The sequence below is a fragment of the Artemia franciscana genome, chromosome 13 (genome assembly GCF_032884065.1).
Source record: "Artemia franciscana chromosome 13, ASM3288406v1, whole genome shotgun sequence".
Lineage (NCBI taxonomy): Eukaryota > Metazoa > Arthropoda > Branchiopoda > Anostraca > Artemiidae > Artemia > Artemia franciscana.
The window spans coordinates 33622148-33639634 of NC_088875.1; the positions used below are offsets into that span (position 1 = coordinate 33622148).

Consider the following 17487-nt stretch of genomic DNA (forward strand, 5'->3'; position numbering starts at 1 on the left):
AATCTCCACAGAAGTCAGAATCCAAAGAAAATCCCCCCTACGATTCAGAAAAATTCTCAAACGCAGTGGCTCGTAAAAATTTTAGTATCTAGCTTACAAATAAGTTTGAGACCTTACCCTTATATTTCAACTATTAAGGAAGTGTGGAGTCGTTCTGGAACATTTTAAAAGAAGCCTATAGCCAGACAGCACTAGAAACGCGTGGACACATAAAAAAGACCCAAAGATAAATAGCTATCTGATAAGACATGGATCCTTATTGAAGAACGTTGGAAATTAAAATAATTTCTTCTTAACAATGGAGATGACTGCGATAAAGTCTTGGGTAAAGTTTTGGTTGCGATAAAGAAAAAATCTTGGGGGGCCTAGGGCTCCCCCCCGGCCCCGCTAGTTCTGCCAGCGATCGTCATGTCTTAAATAGCTGTAAAACACTTGGCTTAGAAACTTATCTCGTAGGAAAAGGTATCGGTTACAATAATTGATTATAGCCCTTGCCAAAGACAAAATAGAATTAACTTTTCACGACGTCGCCAGGGAATCCAAATCAACGAATAGGCTGACAAAATGGCATGCCACGGCAATTCAATAGTCTTCCTAAATCGAGCGAAATTCTGCATTCACAATGCTTAAGAATAAAGTGAGACATTGAAATTACAAGGCACCTCGCTAAAAACCATTAAAGTACATCTTCATGGAGTGCAAGGATAACTTGATATATTTGAAGGTCAAGAGTCACGTGATGATTCTCAGGATGAAAGAACACCTTTAGACCTAGCACCCCAAACCTTCTTTTTCACCAATGCGCATCAACAGTAAAACTGTTCAGCATATCCTGTTAGAATGCTTAAAGTAAACAAATATCTACCAAGCTCACCAGGACCACCAAAAACGAAAATCCGGGAAGATATCAAAATACTGCTAGAAGAAGACCTCCCAGCTCATAAAGAGAGACTGAATTTTCAAAAAAAAATAGCTGAATTCTTGCAGTCTCAATATTTTAATATATATTCTTTAAAATTTTAACAAGAATGACTAAGAAGCCGAAGAAAGGGGGGACCTGTGGCAAAATATTAACAGTAGTAATCAGTATCATACTCTTAAATTGTGGGGGACAGGTAGTAGAACTTTACACTTCCCTTGTTTCCCCTTCACAGAGAACCAAAAGGTGTCTTCAAAGGCTCTAGAAGAACGAAAGACAAAACTCAGTGCCTTGGAATTAAATATGTGAAGACGGCAGAATTTTCATGCAATCAATTTTGAAGCGATAAGCGCCTTTTATGATGAGAGTTTGAGTGCTATTTGCTAATTGATTGATAGGCTTGAAAATTTCATAGATTTTTTGTTGGGCCAAGAAGACCTCAGGGCATCAAAAAAAAAAGCAGGTTAATATATATTGACCAAGTTAGAAAAAATATTTTTTTTTTTCGTTTCGAGTTTTACGGATAACACTCTGTCTCAATTTATCTCAAAGGTTTTTCAAAAAAATTTACCAGTCCTGATTTCTCTATCAATGCTATAAGAAATAAAACTAGTCGTTCTGTTTTGTTGCATAAATTAGTATTGATATCGAACTTAAAATTCACCAGCAATTTTTCCAAAAATAATTCTTTTTGATAGAAAAATTCTTTCAATCCTGGTCAACAGTTTTTGTTTTGACTGCAGTGTTAGAAACATTTTTAGTAATCGTTTTTTTTTTCTGGGTGGCAGAAAAATCCTTGCAAAAAGCAAAAGCTGAAGAAATAGAAGAAAGACAGATTATCCAAATTGGGTGTGTTCCAGCTGAGGGTTTTTCAGTAACTGCAGTAACTGCGCGGTAACTGCCCATTTCTAACTGCGGTAGAGCCAGTGGGAACGGCACAGTAAGCTGACTAGCAGTAGCGTCATTTTCGAATTAAATGTACGTGTTTAAATTTAAGGGGCAGTTTAATGCTGATTAGTATAATTTTTTTATTCCTTCTGTTTCATAGCATTTAGAGAGGTTCTAAGCCAACCATGGGCATTTGGCTGTCACAAATGATTTTGCTCAAATGAGCTAGTGAGAAATAAATAGATCATATACTTTTTCTCTTTTTTTATTATTTGAAGACTAGAATATCACATAACTAAGCATTCAAATAGCTTGATTGTATCTTGAGCATATACAATCCCTGATGGAGTTTTGTTGATACCTGTCTTAAATTGATTTGTCTAAATAAAATGGGCCTATAGCATTTACAGGATAGTAGTGGGACAACTATAGCAAGTTTTTTTTTCAATATTCTACTTTTTTTTAAATAATTATTATTCTCTGGTCAAATTTGTGTCCCTTGCTAAGTGGTAGGCACTCTGGACTGGAATGCTTTGTCCAAGGGGTACAGGTTTAATTCCTGGCATTGTCAGTTTATTTTGTTTTGGATAGGGGTTGGTGATATCTCAGCTAGAGTTGGCCTAACTTTAAATGAATACAAATGGAAATCTAGGGACAGTAAGAAGGAAGGGCATGCAAGAGCATAGGCTGACTGGTCCCTAGCTTCCTATTGCACTACCTGGCTAAAGGACCACCAGGTCCTTTACTGGCCTACTGACTTAGCCATAGAAACATTCTTTCAAACCCATTAAATATAAGTAAAAATGAAGAATACCAGTATGATGGTCCTTTTATTTCCCTGAAATGTGGATGTATGGACAAGAGTGTGGGTCATGAGAGATAGCTTGTGAATGTAATTGGGTTGAATATTCTGCAAGATTTAAAAAATTTATGACTGTTGCTCAGGTTGGCAACTGAACACAGAAGTATAATTTTGTTATTTGTTTTTCTTTGTGACTATCATGCTTATTTAATGTCCAGTATTTTAAAGTTAATCTTCATTAATTTGTCTTTAATTGCCATGGCCCTAGGGCTTAAATACAATAAAACCTACTTATATCCATTGATTTTCTTTAAATAGATAGTAGCTCTATGTTTCCTAGCTTCAGTAAATTTAAATGTAATTGTGAGACCAGGGATTACAAAGTAGGTGAAAACTTGCAAATGAGCCTCTGGTATCAATACAAATTTGTAAGAAATGGATATCGATTTGAAGATTAAAAAAATTGTTAGAAAACAAAGAAGACAAATGAATAAACAAAAGTAACCCCTTTACAACCATTTAATGAATTGTCACAAATATAGGTCACCCTTAAGATTGAAATGAACAAAGCTTCAATTATGAATCCATTTTCCTTTAAACAGACTGAAGGGGCAAACCTCCAAGCTTTGACAAATTCAATCTCACTTTTGGGCATTCTCACCTTTCCTTTTCAAAGAAAACTTTCTTTGGATGTTTCCCACCCAACTAAAAACAACACGGACAGAATCAGGTACAAGTGACCTTCTACTTAGCCTACATACACAAGGGAAAAGCATGCATCTCTATACTATAACTTACCTCCGACCTGCCTAATGTGCAAATATATAGCCAAAATTATGTAGTTCCAATGTATTCTGTCACCTGTTACCTTTTCCCCCATTGTTGCTTTGTTTACAGTTGCTTCAATTAACAGGGAGTTAAAGGTTGAGGGATAGATTGGCAGAATCAATGGGAAACATGTAACTTCAGCTATAAATATTTTTGGAGGTCATCAAAGGTCAATGCCCTCTAGAGCAAGAATGAGTAGAGATGTGTCCTTTGAAATACCTTCCCAGGACATACTTTAGCCTGTAGACCCATCCCTGAAAGTTTTATTTTCCTAACCTAACCCATTTCAGTGATAGCAAGAAGTCAATCAACTAGAATTTTACTGGATAAAATTACCATCCTTTGGAATAGACTCTGAATAGTCTACCCTAGCCTACTTCTTCAATAGGATTAAAGACAGTCTCAGAATAATGATTTGGCAGCCCATAAATCCTCAACTTATCTGTAATACTTCACCTAGGCCTGTTTACATAGCCTAAAAGGAGTTAATGCTTAAAATGCTACCATGTGGCAATTTAATGGAGCCTCAATGTTACCTGGAAGAAGTCAATCCTTAGAATGAGTCCAAATGGCAATTTAAGGTAATAATTATGCCTGGATATGCCAGAAAACATGGAAATCTTTAAATTAAATAATAAGTTTTTCATTGATTTAACCTACTTGCTAATAGATAGCCTACTACTCAGGGTGTCCTTTAATGTTGATCCCAAAATATGGTGGTTTACTAACCTGGCTCAGATCCCTCTTTCTTTTGCAAAATCACTGTCCCACCTTCTTCCAAGCAAATAACTTCATATTCTATTACTTCATTCTTGTCCATATTTATTTTTTGTTGAATGAGATTTTTGTTGAAGAAGGTGAATTATGTACTTACTGCGCTAACCATTCTTTTGAGCACGGTAAGAAAATCACTTACTGCGGTTACTGCCGGCAGTAACTATTCTCGTTCCCAGTGAGTTGGGCAGTAACCATTTTCCCGCTAGGAACGGAAATAGTAACCATTCGGTTACTACAGTAAGTCCCTGGAACACACCCATTGTTTAGGAAAGGGTTAAGGCCTTTTAGGCCTTTTTTCGCGTCAACCAAAGAGACTGTTTGAGCTCAACCACTCGGTGTGGTTGAGCTCGACCGCTGTTTTTGCGTGAAACAGTGACAAACCAGGTTGTCATGAAAAGTGATTTTGCGTGAAACAATTGACTGGTTGAACTCTAATTTAACCAGAACTGTCATTGTTTTTAACCGTAGGGTTCTACCATTCATAATTGTTGGTTGATCTTTTCAGGCGTAGATTTCGAAAAGAAGAATTCGTAGGCTATAAATAAGTCTGTATAAAATAAGAATTATAAGCTGACAAATAGAATTCTAGCCACGCAAAAGTAAGGTTTAATTTTTTTTTTTTTTTTCGTATTAGGGCTATTTGGATAAATGTTGGGTTATATCCTGCAATTTGATTCACATAGGCCTTAATATAGGAAGTCAAGAGTTTGAATATGCTTTTGAAAACTTATGTAGATACTTGGAAATCTTTGTTTCATCCTTTTGATGCCCTATACTTGACCTTAGCTTGGTAATTTGGCTTCAGAGATAAAACCTTGATGAAGCAAGACCCTAGTGGTTATAAAGCATTGTTAATCCAATTACTATTCTTACTAGATGCTTCAAGATGTGTTGCATCTTTGTCAGAACTCTTTACATTTCAGCCTTACCCTATAGGGCCATGGACAAATTTTCAGGTCAAACTCTAGTTTGGCTACTGTTTGCTATCTTAGAAATGGGTTAAGTCAGGAAAATAGAACTTCCAGTAATGAATCCAAAGCAAAAAATATGTAAAATTCTAGTTTAGCTAATTTTCATTATCTTGGAAAGGGAATAGGTTACAAGAATGAAACTCAGTAATTAATCCAGGGTCAAAAACACTCTGGGAAGGTTCTGCCAGGCTTCTATGTCAACCCTTTTCTGATTTCTAAGTCTTAGATAATTGCTTACTCAAAAGGTCTATACCTATAGTATTGAAATTTTGACAAAACAAGATTTACCTTAATTTTTAATTATCAGTTTCTTTTTCTCTGGCTTTAGCTCTTAAAATGCAATTCCTTTTATTTGAGTAGCATTTTAAGCCATATCAATATTTTTTTTTTTCAAAATTTAGGAAATGTCTTTGCATATCTTTAAAACTTTATAAAGTGGATTGAGGAAAGCTGTGAAACAGTTTCTTTGTACTCCATGTAAGCAGACCTTCCCAGAACATACTTTAGCCTTTAGACCCATCCCTGAAAGTTTTTTTTTCAATCTCACCCCCTGGTGCTCTTTTACACATTGTATAAATTGTGAAGAAATGCCTGCCCCCTTGCTAAAAGTCTTAGAAGTATCTTATATCAAAATACACCTGATACAGTTTAATTTTTTAGAGATGACACAGAATAGCATTAAAGCTGAGTATTTGCTTTGCAAGAAATGTGTCCCTTCTGCTGTAAAGCATTTTGGATAGACACTAATCTAACCATGGGCGTATTGCTGTTGCAAATGGTTTTGCTTAAAATGGTTTGGAAAACAAATAGCAAATGTAAATTTTTTTTTTATCATTATTTAAGACTAGAATATCACAAAGCTATGCAATCACATTGCTTGTTGTATCTTAAGTAAATACAATCCCTGATGGAGCTTTGTTGATACCTGTCTTAAAATTAATTTGTCTAAATAAAGTATATTGTTTATGGGACAGTAGAGAAAATGGCAACAACCATGAATTGAGTTTTTTTTAATATTTCTTTTTTCAAATAATAGTTCTCTGGTCACATTTGTGTTCCTTGCTAAGTTGTTGGCACTCTGGTTTGGGAATCCTTTGTCCAAGGGGTACAGGTTTAATTCCTGGCATTGCTAGTGTATTTGGTTTTTACCAGCTAAGTATTCACCATGCTAGTTTGCATCTTAAGTAAAGCAATCCCCACTGGAGCTTTGTTGACACCTGCCTTACAATAACTTGTCTAAGTAAAATACAATGTGTATTGAAGATTAGTGAAAATGGCTGTAAATCCACCTTGGTTATTTTTTTCAATTTTTTTTTTTTTAATAGTTGTTCTACTCTGGTTGTAATAATGTTCTTGGCTAAGTGGAAAGCACTCTTAGTAAGAAATCCTTTGTCCATGGGGTACAGGTTTGATTCCTAGTATTGCCTGTTTATTTGTTTTAAATGGGGGTCAGTGATGTTAGACAGATCTAAACCAGCTCTAAATAGGCAAATGGAGAAATATGCAAAAGGTAAGCAGGGAGGGTGTACAAAAGCACAAGATTTCTGGCCCCCAGCCCTTAATTGCAATTCTTGGCCAAAGGGTCACAAAGTGGAAATTAGCACTGCCAGTTTAGACCTTGATGTGTCAGTGCTGCCATGCTTACTTACTTGCATATTGTTGTTGAGTTTGTCCACATTTTATCTTCATTACTATCTAAAATCATTTAGACATTCAGCAAACTGTCTCAAAGCACAACTAGTATTGAATAGTTTTTGGGCCTTACTGATTTTCCCTTTATAGCAAAGGTTTATTGTTGTGTATAATGTAGATATTTTAAAGTAATCAATCATTAAGAATTCCCTTTTAGTTTTATCAAGTTTTTGAGTAATAAACCTTTTTAATTACCTTAAAATATTTATTCAGGTCCTTTACTATTGGCTGCCCTTTATATTACAATAATGATTTAAATATATTGTGGTAACTAAAAATTTGGATAATCCAACCTATTTTACCATCTTAAGGTTGTTTACAAAGGTGTATGAAATATTTAAGTACTGACTTAGCTACAGAAAACTTCTAGATATAATAAAATGTAAGCAAGATGGCTCTTACTTTGACCATATCTGTGGAAGCACTAATGAGAGTGGGTCATTTGATGCATTTGTAGGATTGAGTGAGATGAGAAATGAAGTGTAGGTTTGATGAGAGATGGCTGGTGAATGTGATGAGGGATGAATGTTTTGCAAGATTTTAAAATTTTGGACAATTTCTCATGTTGACAGTAGAGTGCAGAAGTAAAATTTTGTAATTTTTTTTTCTTTGTTTCTGTTATGTTAGACAATGTTGAATATTCTAAAGTGAAGTTTCTTTTTTGTTTGGAATTGTGATGGCCCTAGGGCTTTAGTGCAATACAAATTACTAATGTTTATTCACTTTCTTTAAACAAACACAATGTCTATGTCTCCTAGCTTTAACAAAGTCAAATGTAATTTTAAGACCAGGGATTTCAAAGTAGGTCAAATGAACTTCTGGTAAAAATGAGCAATTTATGAAACATCTAGATTAAAAAAAAGTCTTTTAGACAACAAAGAAGACAATTGAATAAAGAAAAGTACCTTATATCATAATTGTTGTGCACCCTTAAGATAGAAATGAACAAAGCTTCAATTAAGATTCTGTTTTGTTTAAACAGACAGAAGGGACAAACCTCCAAGCTTTGACAAATACAATCTCACTTTGTGGCTCCTATCTTTTCAAAGGGGACTTTCTTTGGATTTTTTCTATCCAACTAAAACTGAAAAGGACAGCATGATATACAAGTGATCTTCCAATTACCCTACATAGCAAGAGAAAATCATTAAGTTAGGCTATGCTTTATCTTGATCCCCCTCCCAATGTGCAGAAATATGGCTCAAATTTCATATGTTCAATGCATTTAACCTCCTGTCACCTGTTTTTCTAGTTATTGTTTGTCACATTTGTTTAATTTACAGCTACATGGGATGAAGTTAGAGAGACAGATTGACAAAACAAATGGAAAATAGGAAATTTCAGCAATACATTTTTATATTGGGAGGATTGAGGGGTAAAGTAGAGCAAAGTTGAATGTAAAATGTGTTACCAGCTATTATCTAAAAATTATGAAGCATGAATTTTTTTTTTATTATGTTTCTTTCTCTTCAGGTCCTTCTCTAGGGCTTTACCAAATCAAACATTCTATGCCCAGAAAAATTAGCAACAAGGTATAGTCTATATACAAAGGCTTATGTTATTTAACTATGAATATGGAATTTATATGGCAACCAGGAACTAAATACAGGCTAAAGCAAGTAAAAAAGAAAGAAAAAACTTCCCTAGTTAGCTCAGGAGACTTTTAATAGATTACTCTTCAGATAATTGCCTATGATACATAATTTAAATATTTACCCCTGTACAGTAGGGCATTAAAACAATCTATCACAATGTAAGATACAGTATATTTAGATATGATGCTGATTTACAAATTCCAGGATTCTTTGTTGTAGTTTTCATAATTTTGTTGATAAAGTTTTATATATTCATCATATTTTATTTTATGTCATTAACATTAGCCAAACTAAACTTCTCAATAGAACTTGAACGTGGTGGCTATAATGCACAAGTACTGCAAAATCTTACAACACATTATGTGTTATGGTAACTGTTCAGTGAGAAAAAATTTTTTTTCCCAGTTTAGCTTAATTTGTTATATTTTTGTGCTTATCAGAAATATTTTGTTAATTTTAGGCAGCTGTCCCCCCTCAAAAAATTCTTAAACATTTGCTGGTTTATACTTAACTAGTATTCTACTGAAAACAAAAATTAATATATATTTTGTATTGAAGAAATATAAAGCCCTTTGAATTTTTTTTTTTATTCAGATTAAGCAGTTTGCTATTTTCTTTTGTTAGGCTAAGCCTGTAATAGTGCTTTATTGTGAAGAGTCAAAATTTGTAGGGATTGCAAAGGCTAGCCTGAACAATATGTTATTAAAAATTCTTAGGTTAAACTTCTGTTTGGTAAAATTCTAGTTTAGATAAATTTGTATTATCTTGAAAAAGGTTTAGGTTAGGAAAATGAAACTTTTAGGGATGGGTCTAGAGACTAAACTATATCATGGGAAAGTATTTGGAGCATCTAACTCTACTCTTTCTCTCTCTTAAAAATGTTTGCCTTAAATTACCTTAAATCACATTGTCTAATGAAATAAGGATTAAATCCTGTAGAATTGCTGGTTAGTGATGATGACAGTTGGAAATCTCAATATTTGGTCCACACCTTTAAAAACGCTTGTGTTATAAAAGTGAAACCCTTGCAAAATAAATCTTCTACTTAAATGACAAGAAAAAAGCGTTTTTAGTGTCATAACTTCGCTCAATTTCAATTTATGAAGTTTCCAAGATTTGGAAACTTTCAGGATATACTTGTGAAACTTGTGAAAAATGCTTGTGTTATAAAAGTGAAACCCTTGCAAAATAAATCTTCTACTTAAATGACAAGAAAAAAGCGTTTTTAGTGTCATAACTTCACTCAATTTCAATTTATGAAGTTTCCAAGATTTGGAAACTTTCAGGATATACATTTCCCTATATTTAAATACAAAACACTGATATGGCTTAAAATTCTACTCAAATAACAAGAATTGCATTTTCAGAGCTAAAACCAGAGAAACAGAAACTGCTTGCTGAAAATTAAGGTAAGATGTTGTTTTACCAAAATTTTAATAGTAACAGACCAGTCCAGTATGCAAAATTCCCAGATTTAAAAACAGAAGAGGGTTATCACATAAGCTTAGCAATAGCTTCTTAGAGTATGTTTTTAGCTATGGATTAATCACTGAAAGTTTCATTCACCTAACATAACCCCATTCAAAGATAGCAAAAAGTAGCTAAACTGGAATTTGACTGGAAATTTAATCTATAGCCTGGTAGGCTAGTAGAATTCCAAATCAAAACAAAAAGAAGTCAAACTAGAATTTTATCCTCTGTTTAGGGTAGCTCAACAAAGCTAAAGTCTTATCATTTAGGACTTTTTTATATGTAATTTTGCTTTTACAGTATGAATACAACATTTTCCAATATATTACCTGAACAATTTAACCAAAGATTCCACTAATTCAGACCCTTCCTATCTCTTCAAATATACCAGAGAGTATGCTAGATCATTTTTCAATTCTCTCTGACCTCAAACTAATGTGAAATATATCAAATCCGGAGGAAATTAAGCCAGTGCTAAATCATTTAATTATAATAGAATGACACTCTTAACACTATACGGATGTTTTATGTTTGAAATTTTTTGCCCAAACCGACAAGTAAAAAGAGTGTTTTCGCGAACCAGTTTTGTTTGAGCTCAACCATATGTAATTTTTTTCCGTTTTTGCGTTAAACATACAAGCTGGTTAAACCAAAGCTGTCATTGGTTAAACCAGCTGGTTGACGCGAAAAAAGGCTATTTTTCGCGTCAACCAAAGAGACTGTTTGAGCTCAACCACTCGGTGTGGTTGAGCTCAACCGCTGTTTTTGCGTGAAACAGTGACAAACCAGGTTGTCATGAAAAGTGATTTTGCGTGAAACAATTGACTGGTTGAACTCTAATTTAACCAGAACTGTCATTGTTTTTAACCGTAGGGTTCTACCATTCATAATTGTTGGTTGACCTTTTCAGGCGTAGATTTCGAAAAGAAGAATTCGTAGGCTATAAATAAGTCTATATAAAATAAGAATTATAAGCTGACAAATAGAATTCTAGCCTCGCAAAAGTAAGGTTTAATTTTTTTTTTCGTATTAGGGCTATTTGGATAAATGTTGGGTTATATCCTGCAATTTGATTCACATAGGCCTTAAGACAGGAAGTCAAGAGTTTGAATATGCTTTTGAAAACTTATGTAGATACTTGGAAATCTTTGTTTCATCCTTTTGATGCCCTAGGCTTGACCTTAGCTTGGTAATTTGGCTTCAGAGATAAAACCTTGATGAAGCAAGACCCTAGTGGTTATAAAGCATTGTTAATCCAATTACTATTCTTACTAGATGCTTCAAGATATGTTGCATCTTTGTCAGAACTTTTTACATTTCAGCCTTACCCTATAGGGCCATGGATAAATTTTCAGGTCAAACTCTAGTTTGGCTACTGTTTGCTATCTTAGAAATGGGTTAAGTCAGGAAAATAGAACTTCCAATAATGAATCCAAAGCAAAAAATACGTAAAATTCTAGTTTAGCTAATTTTCATTATCTTGGAAAGGGAATAGGTTACAAGAATGAAACCCAGTAATTAATCCAGGGTCAAAAACACTCTGGGAAGGTGCTGCCAGGCTTCTATGTCAACCCTTTTCTGATTTCTAAGTCTTAGATAATTGCTTACTCAAAAGGTCTATACCTATACTATTGAAATTTTGACAAAACAAGATTTACCTTAATTTTTAATTATCAGTTTCTTTTACTCTGGCTTTAGCTCTTAAAATGCAATTCCTTTTATTTAAGTAGCATTTTAAGCCATATCAATATTTTTTTTTTCAAAATTTAGGAAATGTCTTTGCATATCTTTAAAACCTTATAAAGTGGATTGAGGAAAGCTGTGAAACAGTTTCTTTGTACTCCATGTAAGCAGACCTTCCCAGAACATACTTTAGCCTTTAGACCCATCCCTGAAAGTTTTTTTTCATTCTCACCCCCTGGTGCTCTTTTACACATTGTATAAATTGTGAAGAAATGCCTGCCCCCTTGCTAAGAGTCTTAGAAGTATCTTATATCAAAATACACCTGATACAGTTTAATTTTTTAGAGATGACACAGAATAGCATTAAAGCTGAGTATTTGCTTTGCAAGAAATGTGTCCCTTCTGTTGTAAAGCATTTTGGATAGACACTAATCTAACCATGGACGTATTGCTGTTGCAAATGGTTTTGCTTAAAATGGTTTGGAAAACAAATAGCAAATGTAAATTTGCTTTTTTATCATTATTTAAGACTAGAATATCACAAAGCTATGCAATCACATTGCTTGTTGTATCTTAAGTAAATACAATCCCTGATGGAGTTTTGTTGATACCTGTCTTAAAATTAATTTGTCTGAATAAAATATATTGTTTATGGGACAGTAGAGAAAATGGCAACAACCATGAATTGAGTTTTTTTCAATATTTCTTTTTTTAAATAATAGTTCTCTGGTCACATTTGTGTTCCTTGCTAAGTTGTTGGCACTCTGGTTTGGGAATCCTTTGTCCAAGGGGTACAGGTTTAATTCCTGGCATTGCTAGTGTATTTGGTTTTTACCAGCTAAGTATTCATGATGCTAGTTTGCATCTTAAGTAAAGCAATCCCTGCTGGAGCTTTGTTGACACCTGCCTTACAATAACTTGTCTAAGTAAAATACAATGTGTATTGAAGATTAGTGAAAATGGCTGCAAATCCATCTTGTTTTTTTTTTTCAATATTTTTTTTTTTAATAGTTGTTCTACTCTGGTTGTAATAATATTCTTGGCTAAGTGGAAAGCACTCTTAGTAAGAAATCATTTGTCCATGGGGTACAGGTTTGATTCCAAGTATTGTCTGTTTATTTTATTTAAATGGGGGTCAGTGATGTTAGACAGATCTAAACCAGCTCTAAATAGGCAAATGGAGAAATATACAAAAGGTAAGCAGGGAGGGTGTACAAAAGCACAAGATTTCTGGCCCCCAGCCCTTAATTGCAATTCTTGGCCAAAGGGTCACAAAGTGGAAATTAGCACTGCCAGTTTAGACCTTGATGTGTCAGTGCTGCCATATTTACTTACTTGCATATTGGTGTTGAGTTTGCCCACATTTTATCTTCATTACTATCTAAAATCATTTAGACATTCAGCAAACTGTCTCAAACCACAATTAGTATCGAATAGATTTTGGGCCTTACTGACTTTTCCTTTATAGCAAAGGTTTATTGTTGTGTATAATGTAGATATTTTAAAGTAATCAATCATTAAGAAGTCCCTTTTAGTTTTATCAAGTTTTTGAGTAATAAACCTTTTTAATTACCTTAAAATATTTATTCAGGTCCTTTACTATTGGCTGCCCTTTATATTACAATAATGATTGAAATATATTGTGGTAACTAAAAATTTGGATAATCCAACCTATTTTACCATCTTAAGGTTGTTTGCAAAGGTGTATGAAATATTTAAGTACTGACTTAGCTACAGAAAACTTCTAGATATAATAAAATGTAAGCAAGATGGCTCTTACTTTGACCATATCTATGGAAGCACTAATGAGAGAGTGGGTCATTTGATGCATTTGTAGGATTGAGTGAGATGAGAAATGAAGTGTAGGTTTGATGAGAGATGGCTGGTGAATGTGATGAGGGATGAATGTTTTGCAAGATTTTAAAATTTTGGACAATTTCTCATGTTGACAGTAGAGTGCAGAAGTAAAATTTTATAATTTTTCTTCTTTGTTTCTGTTATGTTAGACAATGTTGAATATTCTAAAGTGAAGTTTCTTTTTTGTTTGGAATTGTGATGGCCCTAGGGCTTTAGTGCAATACAAATTACTAATGTTTATTCACTTTCTTTAAACAAACACAAGGTCTATGTCTCCTAGCTTTAACAAAGTCAAGTGTAATTTTAAGACCAGGGATTTCAAAGTAGGTCAAATGAACTTGTGGTAAAAATGAGCAATTTATGAAACATCTAGATTAAAAAAAAGTCTTTTAGACAACAAAGAAGACAATTGAATAAAGAAAAGTACCTTATATCATAATTGTTGTGCACCCTTAAGATAGAAATGAACAAAGCTTCAATTAAGATTCTGTTTTGTTTAAACAGACAGAAGGGACAAACCTCCAAGCTTTGACAAATACAATCTCACTTTGTGGCTCCTATCTTTTCAAAGGGGACTTTCTTTGGATTTTTTCTATCCAACTAAAACTGAAAAGGACAGCATGATATACAAGTGACCTTCCAATTACCCTACATAGCAAGAGAAAATCATTAAGTTAGGCTATGCTTTATCTCAATCCCCCTCCCAATGTGCAGAAATATGGCTCAAATTTCATATTTTCAATGCATTTAACCTCCTGTCACCTGTTTTTCTAGTTATTGTTTGTCACATTTGTTTAATTTACAGCTACATGGGATGAAGTTAGAGAGACAGATTGACAAAACAAATGGAAAATAGGAAATTTCAGCAATACATTTTTATATTGGGAGGATTGAGGGGTAAAGTAGAGCAAAGTTGAATATAAAATGTGTTACCAGCTATTATTCTAAAAATTATGAAGCATGAATTTTTTTTTTTATTATGTTCCTTTCTCTTCAGGTCCTTCTCTAGGGCTTTACCAAATCAAACATTCTATGCCCAGAAAAATTAGCAACAAGGTATAGTCTATATACAAAGGCTTATGTTATTTAACTATGAATATGGAATTTAAATGGCAATCAGGAACTGGATACAGGCTAAAGCAAGTAAAAAAGAAAGAAAAAACTTCCCTAGTTAGCTCAGGAGACTTTTAATAGATTACTCTTCAGATAATTGCCTATGATACATAATTTAAATATTTACCCCTGTACAGTAGGGCGTTAAAACAATCTATCACAATGTAAGATACAGTATATTTAGATATGATGCTGATTTACAAATTCCAGGATTCTTTGTTGTGGTTTTCATAATTTTGTTGATAAAGTTTTATATATTCATCATTTTTTATTTTATATCATTAACATTAGCCAAACTAAACTTCTCAATAGAACTTGAATGTGGTGGCTATAATGCACAAGTACTGCAAAAATCTTACAACACATTATGTGTTATGGTAACTGTCAGTGAGAAAAAAACTATTTTCCTAGTTTAGCTTAATTTGTTATATTTTTGTGCTTATCAGAAATATTTTGTTAATTTTAGGCAGCTGTCCCCCCTCAAAAAATTCTTAAACATTTGCTGGTTTATACTTAACCAGTATTCTACTGAAAACAAAAATTTAGTATATATTTTGTATTGAAGAAATATAAAGTCCTTTGGATTTTTTTTTATTAGGATTAAGCAGTTTGCTATTTTCTTTTGTTAGGCTAAGCCTGTAATAGTGCTTTATTGTGAACAGTCAAAATTTGTAGGGATTGCAAAGGCTAGCCTGAACAATATGTTATTACAAATTATTAGGTTAAACTTCTGTTTGGTAAAATTCTAGTTTAGATAAATTTGTATTATCTTGAAAAAGGTTTAGGTTAGGAAAATGAAACTTTTAGGGATGGGTCTAGAGATGAAACTATATCATGGGAAAGTATTTTGGAGCATCCAACTCTACTCTTTCTCTCTCTTAAAAATGTTTGCCTTAAATTACCTTAATTCACATTGTCTAATGAAATAAGGATTAAATCCTGTAGAATTGCTGGTTAGTGATAATGACAGTTGGAAATCTCAATATTTGGTCCACACCCTTAAAAACGCTTGTGTTATAAAAGTGAAACCCTTGCAAAATAAATCTTCTACTTAAATGACAAGAAAAAAGCGTTTTTAGTGTCATAACTTTGCTCAATTTCAATTTATGAAGTTTCCAAGATTTGGAAACTTTCAGGATATACATTTCTCTATATTTAAATACGAAACAAAGGTAAATGGCTTAAAATTCTACTCAAATAACAAGAATTGCATTTTCAGAGCTAAAACCAGAGAAACAGAAACTGCTTGCTGAAAATTAAGGTTAGATGTTGTTTTACCAAAATTTTAATAGTTACAGACCAGTCCAGTATGCAAAATTCCCAGATTTAAAAACAGAAGAGGGTTATCACATAAGCTTAGCAATAGCTTCTCAGAGTATGTTTTTAGCTATGGATTAATCACTGAAAGTTTCATTCACCTAACATAACCCCAATCAAAGATAGCAAAAAGTAGCTAAACTGGAATTTGAATGGAAATTTAATATATAGCCTGGTAGGCTAGTAGAATTCCAAATCAAAACAAAAAGAAGTCAAACTAGAATTTTATCCTCTGTTTAGGGTAGCTCAACAAAGCTAAAGTCTTATCATTTAGGACTTTTTTATAGATAATTTTGCTTTTACAGTATGAATACAACATTTTCCAATATATTACCTGAACAATTTAACCAAAGATTCCACTAAATCAGAACCTTCCTATCTCTTCAAATATACCAGAGAGTATGCTAGATCATTTTTCAATTCTCTCTGACCTCAAACTAATGTGAAATATGTTAAATCCGGAGGAAATTAAGCCAGTGCTAAATCATTTAATTATAATAGAATGACACTCTTAACACTATACGGATGTTTTATGTTTGAAATTTTTTGCCCAAACCGACAAGTAAAAAGAGTGTTTTCGCGAACCAGTTTTGTTTGAGCTCAACCATATGTAATTTTTTCCGTTTTCGCGTTAAACATTCAAGCTGGTTAAACCAAAGCTGTCATTGGTTAAACCAGCTGGTTGACGCGAAAAAAGGCCTTTAGTATTGGGTAGGAATTATTTAGGAAGTATATCGTTACAATTTTTGTTAGATGTTCTTTCCAAAAATAATGACTAACTCTGCTTCAGTCATAATTGAATCCTCCCATGGCTTGGTTATTTAAATAAGTTTTGGCTACAGGGAATATTAGCCTAGCAGATATTATAGCACTCATAGTCTACTTACTTATAGGCCTTGCGATCCTTGAAGTGTATCATTAAAAGGTAAAATTCTAGTTAATTGACTTCTTCCTATCTCAGAAAGGGTTTAGGTTAGGAAAATGAAACTTTCAGGGATGGTTCTATAGGCTAAAGTATGTCCTGGGAAGGTATTATAAAGTACCCATCTCCACTCCTTCTCCCTCTAGAGGGCCCTGAAATTTGCCTACATGCCAGGTCTATTACCTATTGATATTTTGACAAAACAACATTTTACCTTAATTTTCAGTTAGGCCTACTAGTTGCTTTTTCTCTGCCTTTAGTTCTGAAAATGCAGTTTCTGTTATTTGAGTAGAATTTTGAGCCATATCAATGTTTTTTTGTTTTTTTTTTTTTTATTTAGGAAATTTATTTGCATATCTTTCAAACCTTATAAAATGGAATTGAGCAAAAGTTATGAAGCTGAAAACAATTTTGTTGTACTTCAATTAAGCAGAAGATCTATTTTGCAAGGTTTCACTTTTATAGCACACAAATTTTAAAGGTCATCAAAGGTCAGGGCCCTCTAGAGGGAGAAGGAGTGGAGGTAGTTGCTTTAAAATACTTTCCTGGGACACACTTTAGTCTCTAGATTCATCCCTGAAAGTTTCATTTTCCTAACCTAAACCCTTTCTGAAATAGCAAGAAGTCAATTAACTAGAATGTTACCATTATAT

At 33.3% G+C, this 17487-nt stretch overlaps 1 protein-coding gene across 1 annotated transcript in view; it reads left to right on the forward strand.

Annotated features, from left to right (window-relative positions):
- The first annotated feature begins 4361 nt into the window (after positions 1–4361).
- The window catches only part of LOC136034836 (protein zyg-11 homolog B-like), a 55616-nt gene continuing 42490 nt past the window's right edge, over positions 4362–17487 (forward strand). Inside the window, exon 1 of the mRNA XM_065716291.1 lies at positions 4362–4487. The gene's annotated coding sequence lies outside the window, so the exon portion shown is untranslated. The remainder of the gene's footprint in view (positions 4488–17487) is intronic.